General features: G+C 39.3%; 2 protein-coding genes across 5 annotated transcripts in view; one reads left to right on the plus strand and one right to left on the minus strand.

Moving 5' to 3' along the window:
- The window catches only part of LOC136828945 (sodium-coupled monocarboxylate transporter 1-like), a 116,385-nt gene extending 102,327 nt beyond the window's left edge, over positions 1–14,058 (minus strand). Inside the window, exon 1 of one of the 2 annotated variants that reach the window (XM_067087329.1) lies at positions 13,696–14,058. The gene's annotated coding sequence lies outside the window, so the exon portion shown is untranslated. The remainder of the gene's footprint in view (positions 1–13,695) is intronic. The other variant, XM_067087330.1, reaches the window with a different exon arrangement.
- Positions 1–25,459, plus strand: part of LOC136828943 (uncharacterized) — a 149,124-nt gene that overhangs the window by 112,776 nt on the left and 10,889 nt on the right. The window lies entirely within an intron of this gene.

Genomic DNA, 25,459 nt, shown 5'->3' on the forward strand with positions numbered 1-25,459 from the left:
ACGAGATAAGCAAGGGCACCGAAATATGCTCTGTTTCTCCTCTCGTTGTAATCAAAGTAGATTTTGGTTCCGTGACCCTTTCTGTCTCCTGCGCGCAAGCACGAAGAAAAGTTAAAAGGAAAAATAATTCGCGTGTGAAAGACCTCTTCGAGAAATCGACGAGCGAACGAATGAGAAAATCTTCAGCCCCTCTGAAGCATTTCCAAACATTTAAATAAATTAGCTACGACAGAAAAAAAAAGAGACTGTAGACTGTTGCAGTCTCGAAATTGCGTTGGCGTCGCGATGTACGACCCGAACGCCTTCATGTCAAATGGAGATTAGCCGACTCGAATTACGTGTTGTGTCTCGGTAACACTTCCGTAGTGAGGGTCCTTTAACGATTTCTGTGTTGCAGTCGGCGCTTTTAGTGTCGCGGAGCCCATTATGCATAATACTGTAGTTTTCGAGATGCACACGCACGAACAAAGCAACGGGGAAGATTTAATTTTTATATATATATATATATATATATATATATATATATATATATATATATATATATATACATACTTATAATTACTAGAAAGTGTACGAGCCTATGTGTATGTAATACATGTATATGTGTGTATATATGAATAAATAAATAAATATATATAATATATATATATGTATAAATTGTACTTGATGATTGCCCCTCTCTGACCCTGTCCCTCCAGACTCCTGTCTTAGATACTCTCTTGCTAATTATGTAGTTTGCATTAACATAGCTCACACTTCACATTGTCAGTTCCTCGTTGGGCGAGTCGGTAGAGTTGCCGGCTAGCACTCGCTAGGCCCGAGTTCGAGTCTCCGGCTGCCTAATGAAGAATTAGAGGAATTTATTTCTGGTGATAGAAATTCATTTCTCGCTATAATGTTGTTCGGATTCCACGATAAGCTATAGGTCCCGTTGCTAGGGAACCAATTGGTTCTTGGCCACGTAAAATAAGTCTAATCCTTCGGGCCAGCCCTAGGAGAGCTGTTAATCAGCTCAGTGGTCTGGTAAAACTAAGGTATACTTAACTTCACATTGTCGTACAATACTGCATTTGAAATTCGACTGAAAATCATTCATTCAAAATGGTCTATCCAACGGAGTCCTTTGCTTACTTATATTGTTACTAATCGAATCAGAATTTGATCTGTTAAAGACACCAACATTTTCCACTCTTGGGATCAGAGGTATCCCGGTGTTCCTCAACCCTCTTGAATTGGTGATTAGGGAAGCTATGTCTCTGCAACAACAAGCAAGCTGGATAACACACAAATCATTGTAAGCGCTGAACTTTCATTTTAATGTGAACTTTTGCTGAGCCAACCTCTCCTCGACAAGGAACTCAGGAACTACTGCTGTCTGACCCACTCGGAGAGAGTAGAACCAATCAACTCGCCATATTTGATCATATAAGAATCCCATTGTTCATACGCTCCTTGCTGGTAGCAAGTTTTATTGGAATTAATGTCGAGGCCAAAGATTTTTCATGGTTTTCATAATTCGACTGTAGGTTTTTTAATGGTAAAGACGTGAAATGACATGGTATCATGTACGACATGACAGTATCATGGGTAGAAAGCAGATCTGCCAATGTAATGTTGGCAACTTTTGGCTTAGTCTGAACGTATCTGACATAAAACAGTCCACCAGATATTCTAAAATACAGTTAGAGTCTAGCCTAATTATTTTCAACAAACTGATCAAACTCTCCATCATATGTGACTGACTATCGTGTTTTTCAGTTTATGAGTGTGTGTGTGTATGTCTTCATATATCACAGTGGTAATTATACACACATTAAATTATTTTACAATTTTGAAATGTTAGAATACCAAATGTTTCTCATTACTAGAGTCCTGTTCCACTGACCACGACAAAGACAATGTCTAGAAGGACAGAATTCTCGCAACGTTTTCTTTTACTTGTCTTCAAGAAATGAAAAATCATGTCAAAAGTAAAACGCGCAGCTCGAAAACCACACTGACTCTCAGGATACACTCGTTCTCCAAAGAAGTGTAGTTTTGGCAAGAGAAGCCTGTCAAAATTTTCACCTGCTTCATTGAGCAGAGTTACCTTTGCAATTGTCACAGTCATTTCTGGAACTTCCTTCCCTTAGAGCTGTAAAAATTGAGTCATATGAAATCCTGAGCACGTGGTCTCTGTTCAACAGTTTAATCACCTCACAAACTCCAAAAGTGGTCCTACATCTGAAAACGTAATTTCGGCAGTCAATCCATAAATTCCAGTGAATTTAGCACTATAGGCCTCTATTATAACTACACCTGAAGTTGATTTCAAGAAAGAGTATGTAATTCAGGTGCCATTTCGAATTGACTGGAGTTTGTACTCCAAGCAACTTCTGATCTTGTGAGTCAACGTGAAACCTTCACGAAAAGAGACAGAAACGGCTAGCAAAGAGACAGACTCGTTCGCAGCCCACGCGGGAGGAACACCGCCAGACGAAACAAAAGAGGTTCGTCACGCTCGCGGTCGTCCGGCAACACGCGAAATGTCATTTGTCATGCTCGTAATGACATGCCTTTAAAGACAGGAATCCCTCAGGAGCATCTGAGATCGCGTGAGCTGACGGTAATGTCTCGATCATGCTGTCAACACTACGGCAATTCGTGCCAAGGTCAGCTGTTTTCCTTTCTTTAATTTTGTAGCTCTCTCTCTCTCTCTCTCTCTCTCTCTCTCTCTCTCTCTCTCTCTCTCTCTCTCTCTCTCTCTCTCGTTTGATGCTCTTTGCCGTTTCTGCTGGTAATTATCCTTTTCATTGTCCAGCCAGGTATTATTTTGTTTATTTTAGTATCAGTTACAGTTTCATTGTGTTTACCAAAGTCGTGATAGGTAATAGGCTACGTTCAATCTACCGAGTACTACTTTCACAATGATTGCTTAAATTACCGTCCCACGTTGTCTTGGGCCTTGGAACGTAATGCAGGCCAGCAGACATTTCATTAGCCCAGTCCATTTCGTAATTGGTCCCTTCAAAACCTCCTTCAGGTTTGGAAGTTCCTTGGGCCAGAGAGTTCGACCTTCACCCACGTTGCATCGGAATCACGTGGATGGGGGACATTCGGTAATGCTTACTCATTCAAATTTTTACTTACCTACAGTCATTTCTATACATATATACATTCATACATACCTTAAAAATTATGAAATGTTTTGGAATATCAGCCAACCCTAATCAATCCTGGTACAAGTAAATGTGTTCGTAAGATATGTAATGAAAGAAAGAGAAAATACGACGAATTCAAATGTTAGTGGTAATATATTACGCCTTAGAATGGCTTGTCTTGTCGGCTCTCTCTCTCTCTCTCTCTCTCTCTCTCTCTCTCTCTCTCTCTCTCTCTCTCTCTCTCTCTCTCTCTTCTTCGGTGTATTAGACGGATAATGGCGCCTACCTCACCTGTAATGCTCTCGGCGTAGAATTATCAATGTAATACCAGTAATAATTGTAGTGGTAATGGCTATTATTTTCTGTACTGTCATAATTGAATTTTCGAAAAAAAAAATGTGACAGGTTTGTAAGTTCATATAGGAACATTTCAGAAATGTCAGCTGTCGTGCAGCGTTTTCAGGTGACACTTTCTCTTTGCATTTACTGCTTGATTGAAGCAAATGTAAACTCGCGATGACACTTTGTTTGATACGCATGCATATGAGGCATTCGATACAGAAAGACACACACATATCGTTAAGGGGGTTGTCTCGAAAAACACGACGGTCAGTCCCATTTATACGTATGAAACCCAGTGTGCGGAACTCTTCCACAACATTATCCAAAATGCTCTTAAACCTTCGAACATTCACCCGCTTTTTCCATCGATGGATTGTTCCAGACGCTTTTGAACCTCCGGATCGCGGTCAACCTTGTCGAGGGGTAGTTGCCGGCACTGTTCTCCTTTGTGCCCAGACTGTGTGACTCACCTCGGTCAGCCAATCGACATGTCAACAGGGGGCCCAATTGAATTCTTCAGGGAAGGAGCGCAGTCGTTTACTGCACATGTAATCGATCTCATCGTTTACACACAGGCACATACACACATATATACATACATACATGATTATAACCACTCGGACACAGGATTTATACATCTCCCACAATCATTAGGAAAAATGCAAGACCAGGGTAGGTCCTGACGTGTTTCCTCATTATCTCTAAGCTTTCTAAGCTGTTAACGAAGGAATGACACACAGTGGTAGAAATTCACAATATATCTGCAAGGGTGACGTACAATGAAACATGCAGCTTGTTACATACGTATCTGCAGCCGTCTGTAAAATTTAAACATTTTACATATTTCTTTGGAAATTAATGGATTTATCAGGTTTACACATGCCTTGACTCATTAATATATACACTTGATCCATTAATTATGAAGAAATATGTAAAATGTCTAGATTTCAAGGAAGGCAGTAGATCATCAGAATTGTAGATTGAGTACCTGATCTATCGCACAAATGAGTCTGTGGCTCCACTCCCTGGCACCTGGCAGGTGCGCGGATCTTTGGTTTCCAACGGTTCATATATTTGGTTGTGTTGTCCCCCTAGCCTATGTAATGCGAATTTCTATCGCTATGTATCAGTGCTTCATTACTGGCTTAGAAATAAAGCCGAAACCAGTCAGGACCTACTCACAGTCTTTAACTCTTCCTGGTGGTCTATATAAATTTCTGACTCGCGTCAGGATCGAACCCAACTTCCCGACTCGGCTGTTATGCCAGCAGCTAGCTTGCCCAGCTAATTCCTTGTGCGCAGTGGCACTCAGGTTCCAACTTCTCTTGTGACTTGTATGGCCTAGTGGGCAGCGCCCTTGCCTCTCAATTGAAAGACCTGGGTTCGATCCTGATGTGAGTCAGAAATTTATTTCTGTTCCACACATGGTTGTGTGTTGATTATTTCTATATATATGTGTGTGTGTCTATACATACATATACAGTATATTCTGTTGGTTAGTTTGAAGGCTTATTTATTTAAGTTTTTGGATATCCTATTGCCTCACTAATAATATCAGTTCTCAGATATCCTGAACAAAGATTCTGAAAGTGACTTAAGAGAATATATAATAAATTGCTTGTTTACTTTAGCTGGCAACGTTGACGGCAAAAGCATTGCTTTACGCAAGCCAAGGCAGTGTTTGGTTTCAGCTAGAATCCCCCCTTTTTCTGTTCTTTTTTTTTTTTTTATTCCTCCTTTGAGGGCAAACCCAGACATTCTGTTTATTATTGCTTTGATTGGAGTGTTTATCCGTGCCTTCCCCGTTGCGTATGGAGAGGGGGAGTTTGGTTGGCCAAGGCTACGAAAGACGAACACTTGGAAGTGTACGTATGTTTTTATGCCAGGATACTTACACACACACTTGCGTAAATATCCGTAGATAAATCAGGGAGCCAGACACAAGCGCATGACACTCACTGGATTAGTAGTGGGGATGTTCGACATTGAACGAAGTATTTTGTTTCTTTCTGAGGAGATGCCGAAAACATCTCCCAAACCTGTCCTACCACTGTTCAGGGTAGGGTGCAGGCAAACATCAAGTTATTCATCTTCTTCTTCTTCATCTGCTTCTTCTTCTTTTTTGTCTTCTCCTTTTTCGTCTTCGTCTTCTTCTTGTTCTTTTTCGTCTTCTTCTTCTTCTTCTTCTTCTTCTTCTTCTTTTTCTTTTTCGTCGTCTACTCCTCCTTCTTCTTCTTCTTTTTCGTCTTCTCCTTCTTCTTCTTTTTCGTCTTCTTCTTCTCCTTCTTCTTCTTTTTCGTCTTCTTCTTCTTCTTCGTCGTCTTCTCCTCCTTCTTCTTCTTCTTTTTCGTCTTATCCTTGTTCTTCTTCTTTTTCGTCTTCTCCTTTTTCGTCTTCTTCTTCTTCTTCTTCTTCATTTTCGTCTTCTCCTTCTTCTTCTTCTTTTTCGTCTTCTCCTTCTTCTTCTTTTTCGTCTTCTTCTTCTCCTTCTTCTTCTTCTTTTTCGTCTTCTTCTTCTCCTTCTTCTTCTTTTTCGTCTTCTTCTTCTCCTTCTTCATGGTGGGACACAAGGAACCCTTAGCACATTTTCATCAGTATGCATCGCTTGTAGCTGCTTTTGCGGAGTTATACATATGAATAAATGCGTCATGCCTTAGCTACTGCCTGAACTTCTAATCTTCACGGAGCCATACGGAATTTTCTTTACTCTATTAACATTAATGATATTCTGTTAAAGCACTCACAGTTTGAATTTTCACTGGACGTTGCGTTCAGTGCTAAAGGACGCATGCAATCGTCCAAGTTCTTTGCCGACACTGACACAATTCTTGCAGCAAACTGCGCCGAAGAGCAAAGGAAAAAGTTCTGGTCCGACCATCTATATATATATATAATATATATATATATATATATATATATATATATATATATATATATATATATATATATATATATGAAGTTGTGTAACCTCAAGAAATACATCACTGGTGGCTTGAGGAGGAAACCCGAAGGTATACGCCTGACGAATAAAGAATAAAACTATCAGCTAGATAATATCACAAGCTCAAACCGAGCATGTGCAATGCTGACCCAACTACCCAACAGCTGTTCCAAAGGCCATGCCAGTGAGGCCATCAAAGCGGCGGCCGGAATGACAGTTAGTAAAGCCCAACATACCACACCAGCTGTATGATCGATCACCCTAATGACCCTCTCTCTCTCTCTCTCTCTCTCTCTCTCTCTCTCTCTCTCTCTCTCTCTCTCTCTCTCTCATTCCTGTGCGATTGTCATGTCTTCTTTCTTTACACACTCTTCTGTTCTACCAACTCGTTCTTCAGCTCTGCATCTGGGCCCTCGTAACAATTCATAGTAACATTCCAGAGTCGCTTGAAAGCTGCTAACATCGCCGACTGCGTTTCTAATCAAGAGTCCTCCTACGAGCATCATGCACCGATTACTCACTCCCAAACTCTCGGGCCATCAGGAATTTACCGACAGTGACGGAGGAGTCGAGAACAACCAGATAAACAAACAGAAATGATGCAATATTACGACACGTGGCTGGGAGAGGCTGCTTCGTCAAGATGCCGTGAGGGAAGCGTTGGGTAATCGGTTACAGATGATCTTATATAAGCCCTTTAAATAAACGGCTGACCAACGTGGGAACACCAGGTACATTGAGGGGCCTTCTGGAGACTATAGCGGGTAGGCCTCGAAGCTTCTGGGAAGTCTTCTTGCAGGGAATATATGTAATCCACCTGCAGGGATGAGTTCCTGTAAGAGGCAATTGTCAGGTGGTCTTTATCACTGGTCGTAAGACACTCTGTTCACTGGGAAAATTTGTTCCGAACAGGAAGGGTCCACTTGATGTGTCAGGTCTTTGGACCTTGCTTTAAGTAAGCCGATAAGAGTCAGTTTCCTTCTGGGGATTACCACGCTTAAACGATGGGCGGATGATAGAGGCTCTAGAACGTTTCTGCCCCAGAGGAAAAAAACTTTCGCTTAATTTGTTGGCGTCTGGGATTCGTGATGGCCAATTGCCACTTGCATCAGCCGTTGAAATAGTTGACAGCTTTAGTAACATTTGATGTGTTTGGTTAAAGCGGAGCCATTAAACCCTTTGCTGTATAAACGCTTACGACGGAGTACTTCAAGAAGAGAGAAAAGTATCAGTTGACCCACCATTACAGAAGCGGTAACCAGATTATTTCGGAAGAAAAAAAAAAAACTTTCGAGACGCTCCAAATAATCATTTTAAAAAAACCCCCTCATTCATCCACAGTTTTTTACAAGATTCGAGAAACTGTTAGTCGAATTTCAGCATAAAATTTAATATGCATATATACACACACACAAACCACAGAATCAACCGCCACTTTTACCAGATGCATACGCATTTTTGGACGCACTTGTCACTACAAAGACTCGAACCCAAACGGGTTGCTAATGAAGAAAGCTGAACCCCCTGGTGAGATAAGAACCCACGCAGCATGGGTACGGGGGCGGGGGAGGTTAAACTAAACCACTCAGAGACAGTACTGGGGTTTCTTCGCTTGTTCTTCATTTGGGCTGAGGGCATCGCTGTGATAAGCGTATCCAAGGAATTAAGAGAAATTAAGAGGCCACTGTGGATGTTTACAAACGCAGATGCATTTAATGGTCGTCTGGAAATATATCAGAGGTTCTTTACTATATGTGTGGTTGCAAGCAAAAATTTATATATATATATATATATATATATATATATATATATATATATATATATATATATATATATATATATATATATATATATATATATATATATATTGCTGTTGTGTTGTTCATATTATATGAATTAGTCAAATAGACTAGTACCCTTATACTCACAAATTCCTCATTATGCTACAAATATCATTTAATATTGAATTCACATTACCTTGAGAATAGCATACACCCAAGAGAAAATATAATCATTAGTAAGGGCATCTGCCCCGGTTAGGATGCGAACCTGGGCATTTAGCCTTGATACAGTGTAGACAGAAGACTATGACCATTTGAAGTCGATATTTGATTACATTTGTGGCTTTATGTGTGTGCGTGTAAAATATATATATAATATATATATATATATATATATATATATATATATATATATATATGTATGTATAAATGTATGTATATACATATATATATATATATATATATATATTTATATATAAAATATATATATGTAATCAGGGTGAACTTTGAAACGACAATGTACCTCTCTTTGACTCCCTGAATCACTGTGCCTAATTGCTACAAACCTGGCCAGTGTTAACCGTTTCGTTTAATGTCGTTTGGACATTAAAACTTCTTTGAATTTGAAATCTTGCTGGTCTTCGAAGCCATCCTCTAGATATCCATATATGTTCCTGGTTTATGCTCATAATATTATTTCCTTCCAAAACTGGATGAGTCAGTATTCCTTCCCAGAACATTATAATGAATATAATGATAAACACAGCGCGCTTGCCTGACGGCAAAAGGTTTATATATACGTGTATGTATATATATATATATATATATATATATATATATATATATATATATATATATATATATAATAGAGAGAGAGAGAGAGAAAGCACGTCCTTAAGAACGTTATCACAAGACTGAGCGTTTCAGAGTAGATTTTAAATTATGAAAGCCTTTAATATAATGCACCAAGCTCCATAGTACAATAGTACAATGACCAGAAAATGCGCAGTCTGGCAAGTAAAGCACTCCGGCGATTCATTTGAAAGCCTGCAAATATTAAAATTACAGTCACATTGCGCACGTAACATTTATTAATATCCAGTCGATAAGCACGAACGTTTCATTTGCACGCTGGATTACTGATCAACTATGAACCCATATTCCTCATCATGCTGAAATCCCCCTCGCAAGACGTATCCCAGGACAAAAAATGAACAAGAGAAAACGGACATTCCCAAGTCCCCTCATCCCAAGCACGAACCGACGCCGGGCAGACCTTTTCTATAAATCAAGACGGGCTTCCTTTGACCACTGGGCGGTTCCAGTGATGCATGTAATCGCAGGGCCAATCGGAATTTGACTGATGGCAGCTGCGAGGAGCTGAAGAACGTAACGTTGAGGAACTTGGTCACCTAGCGTACCCGTGTGTGTGGTCTTGGAACCGCAGTCTGTTCACGCATGCGCCTTGGTTGATATCTGGGCTGAAACGAGTTATCGTGCACTGGATGTGTTTCTTCTTCTTTATTTTACTTCAGGGGCAGATGGGACTGGTAACCTGAGGCCTTCGGCAAGTTTGCAGTTTGTAATACACGTCGTTCATCAATTGGGCATTAGATATTGTGTAATTGCTATTTTGGAAAACTGAAATATTAATAATGATACTAATGGCAATTAAAGGTGTATTTAAACCACTAGGGGAACTTCACATTAATGAAAATACAATGTAAGTGAAAGTGATTTTTAAGAGAATTTTCTTATTGTATGATAATTAAAATCCGTACACAAAAACGCACAATTATTGGACTCTGCTTTAAAAATTCTGCAACACGAATGCTGACATATAAAAAGATATGCAGTTAAAAAAAGGAAAGTTACATAGATTTTGAAGCGTCTCGCCGTCAGAACTGGGCAAACCAAATGCTCCCGTTTCCAAACACTGCGGTACTTTCATTGGAAGAAGTGACGTATACAATAGAACGCCACCATTGCTGTTGAGTACAGACCCGTGTCCAATTGTTCTAGAAGAAAGAAATAAATAGATACCAAGGCAGTCTGTCTTTTTGTCACGAGCAGTCAGAGGAGGAGAAATGGGAAAACCTGCTTTCGCCCTTCAGTTATTTCCATGCTTGTTGAATCATTTTATGCTCTCTCTCTCTCTCTCTCTCTCTCTCTCTCTCTCTCTCTCTCTCTCTCTCTCTCTCTCTCTCTCTCTCTCATGTCGTAATTCGATCATCGGCCTTTAATGTTATGCAACGCGTGTTCATTTCAGAAGTGGAATTTTAAATGATTTTCCCATAACGGGATTCAGGACAGAGCTGTGATGTTCCCCAAACTCGACGAGTAGGAAAGGAAATCGTGGAGGTTTGTCTGGTATGACCTAAGGTCACGTAGGATTCAGAGGGCAATTTCCCCACCTCTCAAAAAAAAAAAAAAAAAAAAAAAAACTCAGCCAGATTCTGTTCCTTCTTTAAATTTAACGGATGATTCCCTGGTCTTTAACTGACCCATATCATCATGATTTTTCACTGTTATTTTGGCAGATGTCTTCTAGACAGATTCCAGGGGCGTGGAACCTGGGCACGTGCCCCCCCCACCCCCCGGAAAAATAATGACAAAATAATAATATTGAAGATTTAGATAATAGTAACATAAATGAGAAATATAAAAATAGCAACAAAATAAAAAATCTGTTATAGAAAAAATATATACACATATATATATGAATGTATGTATGTATAATAATACTGAAGATTTAGATAATAATAACATAAATGAGAAATATAAAAGTAGGAACAAAATAAAAAGTCTTATAGAAATATATATATATATATATATATATATATATATATATATATATATATATATATATATATATATTATGTGTATATGAAAATTGGTGGCTCCCCCCCCATGAAAAATGACAAAATAATAATATTGAAGATTTAGATAATAACATAAATGAGAAATATAAAAATATAAAAAAATTAAAAATCTATTATAGAAATAATATACAGTATATATATATACAGTACTATAAGTATGTATGTATGTATGTATAATAATATTGAAGATTTAGATAATAATAACATAAATGAGAAATATAAAAATAGAAAAAATAAAAATATAGAAAAAATATACATATATATATGTATGTATTGTGTAATATGAAAATTGGTGCCCCCACCCCCAATGAAATTTTTGTGGATCCGCTTGCGGACAGACTAAGGCGCGATTGAAAACATACCATCTTCCAGCCTCGCTGAGAGGTGTAAGTATGAAGAAGTGAGTCGTACAAATGCCCCTGAGCGAACGGATACGCACTAGCTGCTATTTTGTTGCTTCGGGCATTCTATTGCTTCATTAAACAACGTTTCATAAGAGGAAATTAAGTACACATGCACACACACAAAATCGGATTAGCGGACAAACTTGGGTTCTATCTAACCAGTTTGATTTCTAAATAATTTATTTGGTATTAATAACTGGCGTCGCAACTACTGAGGTCATCAAAGACAGAAAAGACCTTGATCGTTAACAGCATTTATAAGTAAAAAGTAAAAAAAAAAATAAAGTGGTGCGAATATTTATCCTTACAAGTAATTCGTTTACGTGGGTCGAATATTTATCCTTACAAGTAATTCGTTTACGTCTTCCTAATTTTACAGCGCAAATGAGATGTAAATTTGTTTACTGATCTTGCATTAATATGCAAAGCCCATTTTATGCGCTGGAGGAAAATTACGAAAATTCTCACAAGATGAAAATTCCATATGATTTTCTCTGCGTGAGGAAAGTGAGTCAATATACCAAGCGACGGCAGAGGAATATCTAAATGATGGCAACGAGCTTTGAATTAAGTGTTAAAATATTAAAATACTAAGAATTAAAGGATAATTTGGTGGATTTATTTCAAAATGCCATCCCAGGCCATAAAGAAAAATCTATTCCGCGGAATGTATTTGCTCACATGACGTGGAGAGAGAGAGAGAGAGAGAGAGAGAGAGAGATTACATAACGCACAGTGCAAGGTTTAAATCCCTCGAACCAGCCAGTTCCCCCCGATAACCCGAGCAAATTAAAAGAGAGAAAATAAAGAAAACAACTAAACATCTTCGCCCCGGGCTGTGTCAAATAGGAATGATTGCCCATTTCCTTAGTATTTAAACCCCGCTAACAAACAAACAAGCAAACAACAGCGAAACAAAGGTACTGTAATAATGGCATCACTTTCAGTACAAGTGGTTATCACTGCTACTGCATAGTACTACTGCTGATGCTACAAGTACTACTGCTGATGCTACCAAGAGCACTGTTACAATACAACTGCTGCCCCTTACTTATATTCTCCCTTCTTTTATCAGAGCAAGTAACACAATGCGCAACAAATGCAATTTGTAACACACGTTCCTGTTTGGGACAATGGACATAGTGTACCCGACCCTGAAAGAGTACAAGGCTCTTTCTGGTAACCAAATAGACCTAACATTGGTATGCAACATGGGATGCGATGGCTGGTTGATCAAGGAGGGCAAAGACCTTCGATCTCGTGTTTATGTACGCTTTTCTATCGGCGAATTGCTCTTCTGTCGTTTCCACCGCCGGTTTCGCAAATCTGGACGAGTTTAGGTCTAAGAACTTGCCAAGTTTGACCTTGGAGCTTTCTGTGGCGTGTTATCCTTTTATCAGACTTTAAGGGTCTATATCTGTCAGATCGCCGCGTTTATTTGTTACCGATATGTCCCATTTTGATAAAGATAATTTCAGTAGTATTAACCGATGCTGTTCTCCAGCTTTCTGACACTGAGACCGGAAATGAAGAGACGTCAATGAATGACGTAATATGTGCGTCGACGTCTTTTAGGCATATGAATAATGTCTAAACGTACAGCATTCATTCAATGACAAAATCAACACTAATTTCGACGACTGGGATTTAGTAATTTGAGCTTCTGCGCCTAAAAGTAACGAATCCTAGTTAGTTCAGATCGTTCAAAGCAGCACGTGGCCGTGTTAGTGACCCTGCATTCATTGGACCGTGTCTTTTCACATAAAACTGATAAAGCTGCTTTCTTCAATAAAGTGGTCTTTCGCGCGATAACCATACTGATAAAACTCGACTTCCTTATCATTTAAATCCAAAACGAGCATGATAAAAAACTTTACCCCTCTTTCTTTCGAAGTAGCGTGATAATTTAAGACTGGTTTTCACTGCACAGTCCGCATCAGATATCCCACTCGAGGAGCAGAGAGGCCCGATTAAAGATAATGAAGCAACAATAAGCTATATATTTTTGCAGCTGCCGAATCCCCTTGGGAAATTGTCGTACCACACAATCTATGACCAACGAGTGGAGCGGACTGTCCTCTCATCATTTTAGTCTCAACAAACAGAAGTGATAAATTAGGAACAGACCGAATTGTTATTGTTGCCATTCTATAATCATCTACACAGTAACCTTGTACTGTTGATAACAGTAATCCACACACTAACCTTGTACTGTTGATAACGGAGACGGGAACAGTAACCAGCACGGACAAACTTGCTGCCATTCACTGGCGATCGCAAACAGCAAAGAACTTCAAGCGTTCAACAGCGAATACTTATTTTCCCGGGCTCCTTTTTCCGTCTTGGCGCACTAACAGCTCGTTGCGGTTTTCATTTGTATCTCTTAGTATCTACAGTCTTTGCCGTCCTCTGTGATTTGGTTGAAAGGGATTAAAAATGGGTGTTTTGACGGAGTTCTCTTGATGGAAACGGACGATCCACGTGCAACGGTCCCGCGCACTGGGAAGCACGAAGCGCAATGTGGTAGCGAGCGACCTCCATGTACACATTCACATCAGACGGGGCACTAGGTGGGCGGGGCCTGTTTTGGGGAGGAGCTCGAGGGTGGGCGTGGCTTTTCTTATTTCGGGAAGTTTTTACAGAATCGAAGAAGCTTTAGTAGAATTAGGTCACATGCGATGATTGGTTCCAGGAACTTAGGATTACTAAGGCGCCTTGTTATTGGCTGGTTTAATTGTTAGGTGGATTAGAGATAGATCCTTAATCAGTATCAGTTTCTTATTAGCTCATGTGTAAAACAAATAACAAATTCTCTCTCTCTCTCTCTCTCTCTCTCTCTCTCTCTCTCTCTCTCTCTCTCTCTCTCTCTCTCTCTCTCAACAAAAGGAGAATATAAGACCTTCACCTGAATAGCTCTTCCGGGAACACTTTGTGCAGGTAAATATTCGATCTTTCCCTCAAACAGAAGTGAAACGTATTTACAAATCATTTGATAGTTCTTCCAGAAGCATAATTTTATCCCAAATAAATTTTATAATATTCTTATGAGACTTGTGACAGAGTATTAGGGCTTGCTGTCAGCCAAACGTTATAAGGTATCTTCCAAAGCTGCAGCGATTGCTCATTCATGACAAAACTGTTAAGTCCACCTCTCTTTCAAGATATGACCTTTTCCAAGAAATTTCATCTGTAAAATTATTTTGTCCACTCTTCACTTTTAAGTTTATTTGCATTTGTGGTTTTCCCTTACCGATGGGTAGTTAGCTAGACTGAGGCGCTGATGTTCCAACCTTAAAGCTGTTACTGGTAAAAATTGCTTTCTTTCTTTCTTGTAAAGGATATTTCTCTCATAGATTAGGTGTCCCGGACTGAATTTTAGGCGCATCACTCTAGGCCTAGCTTGCTGTACTAAACTTCCTCCTCAACTAGAGGACAAAGAATGGTTTTACGGATCTGGAAACCTCACAGCATTCCTTCAGGTTCCGATAATCATAATTTTTCTGACAAATTTACATATCTCACTGGCTGATCAGCATCATGACTGTCTTATATTATCAACTCACTCAATGGCAACAGTAATCTCCAATTTTTCGGATGCGGCTGAATTCAGATCTATATCTTTCGCTTCATTCTAATGTAGGGGGATAAACTTTCTCAGTGATGTTATTTGATGCGTAAAATTTCAAGGACTCTTTGTTCTCTGTTCATTCTCATAAAAGTTCAACTTCGAGAGTAACAATTTCATTAACAGAATAGATCAAGGTGAATGGAATATGAAAAGAGCTTTGGTATAGATGTGCGCTTTAGAACTCTGGAACATCCACTGCAGGTCTAGAACTCCAGTATTTCATCTGAATGACGCCAAAACATCTGACAAAAGTGTGGGTACTCACATTTTCGTTTCGTCTTTTATTTCACGTTTTATCATTCTTTGCTTTAATATGTCGAATATTCTCTTGAGGTTCCGGTCAAAGTGTGGAACCAACTGAATTTCGTAAAAACGCTTGCTAATTCTGATCGCTTGGCCTTGATATTGATACTGAAAAGGTTTACATAGACACACACATGTGTATGTATATACATATATTTGCATGGTGTGTTTATCTGTGTACATAGTGTGTGTGTGTGTGTGTGTGTGTGTGTGTGTGTGTGTGTATGTCTAGAGAACCCTTTCGAGTACCTGATTAGCCACGTCGTTTGGGCAATACAGATTAAGACTACCGTGTTGTCTTTATCTCCTTACCATACGTAAAAAGATTAGGCGATAAAGTTAAAGGCCCTACGGGAAATATATCCAGTTAATATATAGTTCAAATAAATGACTAAAAGATGGCTTGTAAATGAGATAAGTTTTTGAATTCAGTGGATATCTTTATGATGTTCTTCCGTAATTTGTTTATATATATATATATATGTATATATTTATATATGTGTATATATATTTGTATATATATTCACGTGTGTGTGTGTTTGTACAAGAAGGGAACAGTTCAGACCAGATTTAACAAATTCAAGTTTTAGCTATTGTCTTTATGATACTTGCTCCCAAACCTTCCATTCCTAGTTTTCTGTAAAGGAAAACTATTGCGCCGGCTTTGTCTGTCCGTCGGCACTTTTTTCTGTCCGCCCTCAGATCTTAAAAACTACTGAGGCTAGAGGGCTGCAAATTGGTATGTTGATCATCCACCCTCCAATCATCAAGCATACAAAATTGTAGCCCTCTACCCTCAGTAGTTTTTATTTTATTTAAGGTTAAATTTAACCATGATCGTGCTTCTGGCAGCGATGTAGGACAGACCACCACCAGGCCGTGGTTCAAGTTTCCTGGACCTCGGCTCATACGGCCTTATACCAAGACCACCGAGAGATAGATCTGTTTTCGGTGGCCTTGAGTATACGCTGTAGCGGCTGTACAGAAAACTCGATTGCGCCGAAAGAAACTTCGGCGCATTTTTTGAAACAACAATGTTGATATTTAATAGAAACATTATTTGACTTTATTGTCTAGTAATAAAGTTCGGAGCTCAGTCAGTGGTAAGCAAGTACAAAATTCGTACAAATCTTTATCATTAATGTAGGCCGGTATTATCGCTCCTAACGTATTCAGCAACAATCGGGAACAAAGAATTACGCACCGACGCATATTGCAAGCAAACACGAACAAAAATATTATATTGTTGACGTGATCGATATCTTTTTTACCTTACTAAATTATTAATTTTTGAGAGAAAGAGAGAGAGAGAGAGAGAGAGAGAGAGAGAGAGAGAGAGAGAGAGAGAGAGAGAGAGCACCACACTCTCTCTCTCTTTCTATCTCATCCAAATCATATATTGTCAACGTGATTGATATCTTTCTTACCTTACTAAATTATTAATTTTTGAGAGAGAGAGAGAGAGCACCTCACTCTCTCTCTTTCTATCTCATCCAAATCATATATTGTCAACGTGATTGATATCTTTCTTACCTTACTAAATTATTAATTTTTGAGAGAGAGAGAGAGAGAGAGAGAGAGAGAGAGAGAGCACCTCTCTCTCTTTCTATTCATCCAAATCATATATTGTCAACGTGATTGATATCTTTCTTACCTTACTAAATTATTAATTTTTGAGAGAGGGAGAGAGAGAGAGAGAGAGAGCACCTCTCTCTCTCTCTCTCTCTCTCTCTCTCTCTCTCTCTCTATCTCATCCAGCGTCGATCTTCTGCCCACACCTACAGAGGAATATCTAAAAAGCTTCGGCTACTTGTATGTTTTATGTATTTCTGTAACCTCAGGAGTATTTTATTTTTTGTTGGGATGGGAAAAGGGGGCGGAGCCATGTCCTCGTCCTGTAGCGTTTACATCGACTAAGCCGTGAGTAGAGGTTCTGTTGTCATCAGTCGCGGAAAGTTTCGTAGGAAATTTTATGCACGATGACCCCCTAAAATCCATTATTTGTTTGTGCACTTTAATTTTGAAATTACAGAGGTCATTCAAGCAACGTTTTTTTTTTTTTTTCACTGGCTTTTGTTTCCCCATACATATTTCCATTTTATATGTTTGCATTTACACTTTCTGACTGGCAGTTTGGTGTCTGGTGTTTGCTGTTTGTTAGCCAGTTTTACCTCATCAGCAGGCAGCGATGTAATACTCCCCAGATCGATGAATCCTTAGGTAAAAGTTTTTAACCCGGTCGTGAATACCATGTCCTAGCGCAGAGGTTTTCAACCTGGGGGTCGCCAGCCTTTTTTCTGGGGGTGCGAGATCGTTCTTGAGCGAATGCCAAAACAGTCTATAATTTAACTTATTTAACAGAAATAATTATGATAATATCTTTTTTAATGCAAGGAGCAAATTTATTACAATACAGTGCTATTTTTGTACTAGGACTTTGCACATGATTAGGGTTACCATACGTCCTATTTCGGCTGGGACTCGTCCGGGATTTGAGGCCTTGTCTTGGGCCTCCAGGTCAGTCAGAAAAATGTCCCAGAATATTCAGGACAAGCAGTCAGTCACTCAGCAGTGTTCAGTGGGAACGGCAAATTAACAGCGAAAAATCGTGTTTGCAGATAGACTTTGGACTCGTTAGAGCTAAAAGGCCTAACAGATTTAGACTTTGGACCCGTCAGAGCAAAAAGGCCTAACAGATTTAGACTTTGGACCCGTCAGAGCAAAAAGGCCTAAACAGATTTAGACTTTGGACCCGTCAGAGCAAAAAGACCTGAAAGATTTAGACTTTGGACCCGTCAGGGCAAAAAGGCCTAACAGATGTAGACTTTGGACCCGTCAGAGCAAAAAGGCCTAACAGATTTAGACTTTGGACTCGTCAGAGCAAAGAGACCTAACAGATTTGGAAGCAGAAATGAGGAGCAAAAAATCGTGTTTTCAGATAAACATGTGACCCGCCAGAGGAAAAAATGTCTGACAGATTTGGAAGGAGGAATAAATAAAATCGCGTAGATAGGTTTGCGACCCGTCATAGTGAATAAAGATTCCTTTTGTACTGACCCGTCATAGTGAATATAGATTCCTTATGTACTGACCCGTCATAGTGAATATAGATTCCTTATGTACTGACCCGTCATAGTGAATAAAGATTCCTTTTGTACTGACCCGTCATAGTGAATATATAGATTCCTTTTGTACTGTCTGTGGTTGATGAGAATATGGTCACCCTACATATTATCGAATCAAAAATTTAATAGCGGGTTGTCGATCATATTGAGTTGCTCATAAGGGGTCGCGGTAAAAAAAAAAAAAAAAAGCTGAAAACCACTGCTCTAGTGAGACGGCCATTCTCAGATTTACTGACGCTCTAAAAGATCACGGCAAAAACGCTATATAAACTGACTGAAAATTGCTGATAAAATTAACGATCTTTGCACCGGTGCCTTGAAGCTCAGTCACTTTTATGAATATATTATTATACTTTTTCAAATACTTAGGGAAAATGTATTTTCATAGTCCTGGGTGTATTTTTTTGTAAGATATGAAATGTCCTCAAAGAATCGTGCGATTTTAATGCGTTCCTTTCTCCAAGCAATCTCAGCAACTCAGATTCTCTGCTTGCAGACGTTAATCTGTGGGAACTGGAACTGGAATGTAAAATTTAGACCAGAGGCCAAGCGCTGGGACCTATTAGGTCGTTCAGCGCTGAAAGGAAAATTGACAGTAAAAAGATATTGAGCAAGACGAAATCTCGCTGTTGAATTTATTTCTGGTGATAGAAATTCATTTCTCGGCATAATGTGGTTCGGATTCCACAGTAAGCTGTAGGTCCCGTTGCTAGGTAACCAGCTGGTTCTTAGCCACGTAAAATACATCTAATCCTTCGGGCCAGCCCAAAGAGAGCTGTTAACCAGCTCAGTGGTTTGGTTAAACTAAGCTATATACTGAACTTCGCTATGAAACAATTGTTAGGAGAGGTTGGAAAGTAAGGTGAAAGAAAGATAATATGAACGGAGGTACGGTAAAAGGATACTCTGTGCAACAGCGTCTTCTGGTTGGCAACTCATCTGTGTGTTACGATTTGTCAAATGTCACTGGGGGGGCGTAAACGTCACATCCATTAGGATGTGTCGGACACGGCAACACCCTCTGCGGTTTGTTTAATATCTCTCGTTTCGAAAGACACTGGGAGACGGGAAGACGGGACCACAGCATGTGCTAAATGTCCCACAAACAAGTGCCTCGTTTTTGTTCGCTCTGTCCTCGACGTCTGACATTATCCAAATGCCGGCCTCTGAGAAAACATGGTCACAGAATGCAATCGTCTCTTATTCATCGTCATCAGCAGTATAGCATGTTTTTTAAAGAAAAGCCGCGGGTGAAACTTGAGGAACAGTAAGAATCCCTACACCGTCTATTTTATTTATCTGTCTCTGTTTTGGATGATTGTGTGTTAGGCTAAATCACTGTTATTTACAGTCGTGTAGCTTTCAGTTCCGTAGGTCTGTTTAAAGAATAATTTTTACAAGTAACCTATAAAATATAAGAAACGAATGTATATTCCTTAAGTTCTCTCTCTCTCTCTCTCTCTCTCTCTCTCTCTCTCTCTCTCTCTCTCTCTCTCATCTTACTGTCCACCCTCTCCTAACAACTGATTCATAGTGCAACTGCTTTGAGGTTGTCCGCCTGTTATGCCTTTCGAACCTTTTCACTGTCAATTTCCGTTTCTGCGCTGAATGGCCTTAGTTGCCCCAGTGCTTGGCATGTATACATAAAATCTATAAATTAATCAATCAGTCAATCTCTCTCTCTCATTCTCTCTCTGCACGGCAACTCGACAGTGTCACTCTAAGAAAATGAGCAATGTTGCATGTGCACATAAAAATTTTATTGTGGTCACCAGAGACCGTGGTTGCGTATTCAGATACTAAGATGACCAATGCTCATAAGAAAAACAAACATAATTCGATCCGTCTCCTTCGAAAGAAAAGAATTGCAAAGTAATTATCCATAAATTTTATCAAAATAAATAGTTTCACGTTGCATATACTTCTTCTTTACTCTGCTGGGCTTCTCAGACCTCTTTGTAACACCTCGTCTTTTGCACAAAAATCGTGAGGTTCGGGGAAGTTTCCAAGCATTTTTGTGATGAGGTTTCGAGGTCTACTCTGCAGTTTACTTTAAATCTGTTTAATCGAGTATTATTATTATTATTATTATTATTATTATTATTATTATTATTATTCAGAAGAACCCCATTGATATGGAACAATCCCATAGGGGCCATTGACTTGTAATTCAAGCTTCCACCAAAGAATATGGTATTCATTTGAAGGAAGTAACTGAAAGCAATAGGAAATGCAGAAAGAAGAGACCAGTTATTAGAAAAGAAAAAATAATCTAACAAACAGATGAATAAACAGATGAAAATGTAAGTAAAATACAAGAAGAATTGATTTAGGGTAATAATGCATTGCATCTTTTGAGTAGTGCATTGAACTATTGAGGTTCCCTTTGTACTACATCCTCAGAAGATTGTTCGTGGCTAGAATCCATAAATGCAGCGAAAAACTCAATTTTGAAAGCACTGTTCTCACTTCATGGGGTCGAGTCTGTTGTCAGCGACATTCTTCAATAGTTTTACCGAAACTCGGAAGAAAAGATTCTTCTTTTGAAGTAGTCTGTGATCTGAATATGCATTGACTATAAGAAAGTAAAAAACATGGGAATATTCGAAGGTTACGCAAAATGTGCCTCTTTTTTGGTTTGTCGAAAGGGTCAGTTATCAAAGCTTCACTGTATAAAAGCGTTGCTGATGGATTTTTCTTTACAATTACTTATTATTTAATTAACGTGTAACAAAGAAACCATTGCTAGGTTATTCACAATTTCGTGAAAAACTGTTTTTATTACAAAGAAACCATTCTCTGTATTTTCGAAAACCTTTTCCGCCAAGTTATCCAGTGTATTTGAGTAAAGCCTTATAGCTAGATGGGTACTTGCCATACGCGTTACTACCATGGCTCCGTCGACCAGTACTGCTCATGGCATGCCCCCAGACCGTGTTATCTGACACGTCTCGCCTCCTTACATCACCACTCGTCAGAGACTGAGGTCCTGGACGCTTCCTTCCAAACCTCTCATTTTCATTGACACAAAACTTTAGGGGTCTTGCAAAATCGGTGCTCCAACTTTTCCCTTCCCTCTTTTGATTTCCCCAAATATTAGTTTCTTGAGAATTCGACTTTCATCCGTTCTTTTGAGATGGCCTTGCCAACTTGAATCCAACCATTTTTACCCACGAAGGACGCAGGGCACATAGACCTTCGAGACTCACTCGTTGTGCACCATCGCGTCAATTCCATCCCGCTCCTATCGTTTCCTAGGGTTTGTTGCAAGCTTCGGCAGTAGTCAGGGGAACTGAGTGAGTCTTAACGTAATGGGTTTGTCACACATCCAAGTGCAGATTTATGTAAATCGTTGTCGTTGCCTTATTTAAGCCATTGCCGAACATTCGAAAATCTTGAAGGACGTGACAGATTCAAGTGACCAGATCTAACTTGATCTATTTCGTTTGCATCAGTACCCACGGACCCACACGTAGGCAGGTCCAATTTCCCTACACGTCTAAAGCCGTTCGTAACTTCTCTCTCGATGATAAGGCTGAAAAAGAAAAATGGCAGTCCCCTCGCTGGCAGAAACACGTCCTCCCTCGATGGTAGGGCCAGAACCTGTAATTTATCCATAAGATACGACGCTTTTTCGGAGAAATGCGTAACACGGCATTCTTACAAAGAATGGGCATTCTTTTATAGACAATTTGGGGGACAATCGGCTCAGAATGTGATAACAGTCACTTCAGAAAAGGCCAGTACTTATTGGACACCCTTATGCGTTATATTATTATGCCGGACAAGTGGGAATGCCCACCGTTTTTACCTGAATCGTAAGATCTCTTTCGTCATCTGAATGGCCTTTAAGAATCAGTGCAATCAGTACCGTCCTTTTGAAAGGTGGCGCGACTCGAGTACTTGATCTAATCGTTGTTTTGACGCCAGAATTTCCTTGTTTTGAAAATTTCTTAACAGAAAAAAATCAGTGCGATCTATTCGCTTCTTCCATGACGTGATGAGGCTGATTTGGATTTGATTCCTTGCTTAAGCCCTGTGTAAACTGCTCTACCCCTATCTCAATCAAAATCTCGCCATATTCCTTCCATGCACTCGAAGTGCCGAGCCTTACGGACAGAGTCAACTGGCTGTGAACCCAAAAGGCCCCAGAGGGAAAACAGCATGCAGAGAGACAAGCTACACGAAAAGGTGGTAAATTAATGAGTATGAGGGAGCAGAAAATAAAGCATACACCTGAATAAAGAGCGCGAAGAAGTCGAGAAATTAAGGGGCATTGTGGCCATTACAATTACATATATATATGTGTGTGTGTGTGTATGTATATAAAACCTATAACCATTAATGCTAGTGGTCCTTATTCATTCTTTTCACTGGTATTCATGTCCGGTTTCCTTCAAGAGTCTTCGGCATCGCCATTCTAAGTCTCGCACCTACTAATTTCAGTCGCTGGTATTAGTGGTTTTTAACAGGTTTCCTCGTGATCATTCTTACCTCTTACCCTTTTTCCTCCAGTGACTGTTTATATAGTGATCTCTAATAGTTCTCGTCACGGCTTCTCTTTCCCTTCCCACTTTTTCCTTTAATAATTACTTTTAGTGGCCTTAAATAGTTTTAATCTTAGCCATTCTTGCTCCCCGCACCCCGTCTCGCATTTTGCTTCAATCGCTACTTGTAGTGATCTGTAGGAACTCTCATCATGGCCAATCTTTCTCTCTTTCTTTTACGGTTACAAATTTTAGCAATTCTTTCCCCCCTCTTGTTCCTCCAGGCACCAATAATATTAGTGGTTTTTGTTCTCGTCTCTTTCTCCACTTTCTTAAGTCACTGCAAGTCCTATTGTGATTTTTAATAGTTTTCTTCATTTTGTCATTCTTGCCCCAGTCCCCTCCCTTCTTCCTTCAATTACTAATTTTAGTGATATGTAGTAATTCTTGTCATGACCATTTCCATTCTTGCTCCTTCCTTTTGTTAATTGTCACCACTAATTCTAGTAGTCTTTAGTAGATCTTCTCATGGCTATTCTTACCCCACACCCTTGTCTATCAGTCATTACTTCTAGTGGTCTTTAATAGAGCATACCGGGGCCATTTTTACCCCCCTCAAATTCTTCCAGTCACTACTTCTAGTGGTCTTTAAATAGCTATTGTCATGGCCTTTCTTGGCCACTTCCTACTTCTTTCAATGACTACTTCTATTTGTTATTAACAATTACCATCATTGTTATTCTTGCCCATCCCCTTTTCCTTCCATTACTACTCGTAGAGGTCTTCGAGAGATCTCGTGATGGCAGTTCTTGAGCTTCCCTCCTCCACCTTTTGTTTTTTGTTTTGTTTCAGTCACTACTTTCTTGCCCTTTCCTCCTTTACCATTGTTTCAACCCTTTTTAGCTGTCTTTAAATGGTGTTGTCACAGCCACCACGCTTGGCTGCTTCCCTTCTCACCCTCTGTCACTGCTTCTAGTTGTCTTCAACAGCTCTCGTCGTGATCATCCTTGACCCCTCCCTTACCTGAGTTGTCTTGTCCTGGCCAGTGTTGGTTCCTCCCCCCTATTTCCTCCCATCACTTAGAGTAGTGGTGTTTAATAGTACTTGTCGTGGCTATTCTTACCCCTCCACCTTTCCATTCAGTATTTCCTGGCATGGGCATTCCTCGTACCCCTCCCATTTTCTTTCCGTCAGTGCCTGTAGTGGTCTGTAACGGTTCTTGTCTTGGCCGTGGCCTCTTCTACCTTCTAGTACTAGTTCTAGTGGTCTCCAATAGACCCCCCGCCATTTTCCTCCAGTTATTGTTTCTGGTGGTCTTTAATAGTTTTCACCAGGGCCATTCTTGCCCCCTCCCATTTTTCCATCAATAAATAGAATTAACATTTTTATGACAATGTCACCCCTACCAAGCCTTCTTTACTCAGGTTACTTTAGGTCTTAGTACGACCCCAGTCCCCAGTGATATGTGTTGAGTATAGGAAGCTGTTTTGTTTTGTATTCCTCAACATTACATACCACTGAGTACTGAACTAATGAAATGGCTTCCTTTAGTGTCCCCAAGGAAGTCGAGTATCCTGCTTATCTTTGGTAGTAGTAGTTTGCCCTCCCAGTGGGAAACTCAGACTGGTGTCCCCTTGTACCAGATTCTTAGTGCAGAGAAGCGTGGACGAAACCTTAATATGCCTCAATTTGTTCTTTAGTTGCGTGCGTTTGGGGATATTTGTTCTTAATTATCTTCCTATATTTTCCTTTGATTTTATTCGTCTTCTCATATTTTATTCTTTAAAAAGCCACGAATGAAGAATATTGATGGATTTGATGAGATACTTTGAAAAATAACTTCCGCCTTCCAAAACCCACTCATTCACGTGTGAACTTATATAACCGGTATGGTCATGCCTGTGAAAATAGCGTATGAGTTCATTTACCCGGGGTGTTGGCGTCTTTAATATAAATAACGCGGGCGGTTCTTTAGTAAAAGGGTGAGTCAAGATTCCTCGTCTGTCCCTATGAGATCAGGCGCTGATTATAATGCTTTAACCGATTATGTCATTCTCTCTGTTTTGTCGTGTAATGTAGCTGCTAATGATCCTGAAATAATAATAATAATAATAATAATAATAATAATAATAATAATAATAATAATAAGAATAATAATAATAATCTGATGAGTCACTAAATTGGCAAAGAAATCCACGGTAGTGCAAGTGTTGATATATCTATTGAAAATATATATTTGTATATATTTTCAATCTATATTTACACTTACACCATTGTGGATTTCTTTGAAATAATAATAATAATAATAATAATAATAATAATAATGATAATAATAATAATAATAATACTTAGCTGCTAATGAAATAATAATAATAATGTTAATTAGCTGGTAATGAAATGATAATAATAACAGTGATAATTAATAA

This window comes from Macrobrachium rosenbergii, chromosome 43, assembly GCF_040412425.1.
Source record: "Macrobrachium rosenbergii isolate ZJJX-2024 chromosome 43, ASM4041242v1, whole genome shotgun sequence".
NCBI classification, from domain to species: Eukaryota; Metazoa; Arthropoda; class Malacostraca; order Decapoda; family Palaemonidae; genus Macrobrachium; species Macrobrachium rosenbergii.